The sequence below is a fragment of the Engraulis encrasicolus genome, unplaced genomic scaffold (assembly GCF_034702125.1).
Source record: "Engraulis encrasicolus isolate BLACKSEA-1 unplaced genomic scaffold, IST_EnEncr_1.0 scaffold_517_np1212, whole genome shotgun sequence".
In the NCBI taxonomy this organism is placed as follows: Eukaryota; Metazoa; Chordata; class Actinopteri; order Clupeiformes; family Engraulidae; genus Engraulis; species Engraulis encrasicolus.
Window position 1 is genome coordinate 22,534 of NW_026945827.1, and position 866 is coordinate 23,399.

Sequence of the window (866 nt, forward strand, 5' to 3'; positions counted from 1 at the left end):
TCTAGTGTTAATTTTCTACCTCTATGATACAAACTCTTATCTTTTGCATCATCCATGACTCGACTGGCAACAAAGCCACCCAGTGGATTTTGACTCTTTTTTGGTCCATATTGAATACGAACACTTATCTTTTTCACCTTCCATGACGACTGGCAACAAAGCCACCCAGTGGACTTTGACTCTCTTTTTTTTCCATCATATCCAGTGGTAAATCCTAACTTCTGCACCAACCGGGAATCGAACCCGGGTCACAAGAATGGGAATCTTGTATGATACCACTACACTATTGGCGCTTGAGTGGTATGAAAGGATTCATGAGTCAAGTTCAAAAACTGCATGAATATCCATGTACGTTGTCGAGGAAATTTGCTAATCGACTGTTAACTTAAGTTGTGATAGGCCACCGCTCATCTGTTTAGAAGGTGCAGGATTCAGTAGAAATTTCTAATCGACTGTTAACAACGACACCCAGTGGATTTTGACTCTTTTTGGTCCATATTGATTGCAAACTCTTATGTTTTGCATCCTCCAGGAGTCGACTGGCAACAAAGGCACCCATTGGACTTTCACTCTTTTTTTATCATATTCAGTGGTAAATCTCAACTCTTGCGCCAAGCGGGAATCGAAGCCGGGTCACAAGAATGGGAATCTTGTACGATACCACTACACTATTGGCGCTTCAGTGATATGAAAGGACTCATGAATTATGTTCAGAAACTAGATGCATATTCAAATATGTTGTTGAGGAAGTTTGCTAAACGACAGTCAACAATGACATCCAGTGGATTATGACTTTTTTTTGTCCATATTGAATACGAACTCTTATCTTTTGCACCATCCATGACTCGACTGGCAACAAAGCCACC

At 40.8% G+C, this 866-nt stretch overlaps 1 non-coding gene across 1 annotated transcript; it reads right to left on the bottom strand.

Annotated features, from left to right (window-relative positions):
* Nucleotides 1–222: 222 nt before the first annotated feature.
* trnag-ccc (transfer RNA glycine (anticodon CCC)) lies at nucleotides 223–293 on the bottom strand. The gene has a single exon. It is a non-coding gene; the product is annotated as a tRNA-Gly (tRNA).
* Between the last annotated feature and the right edge of the window lie 573 nt (nucleotides 294–866).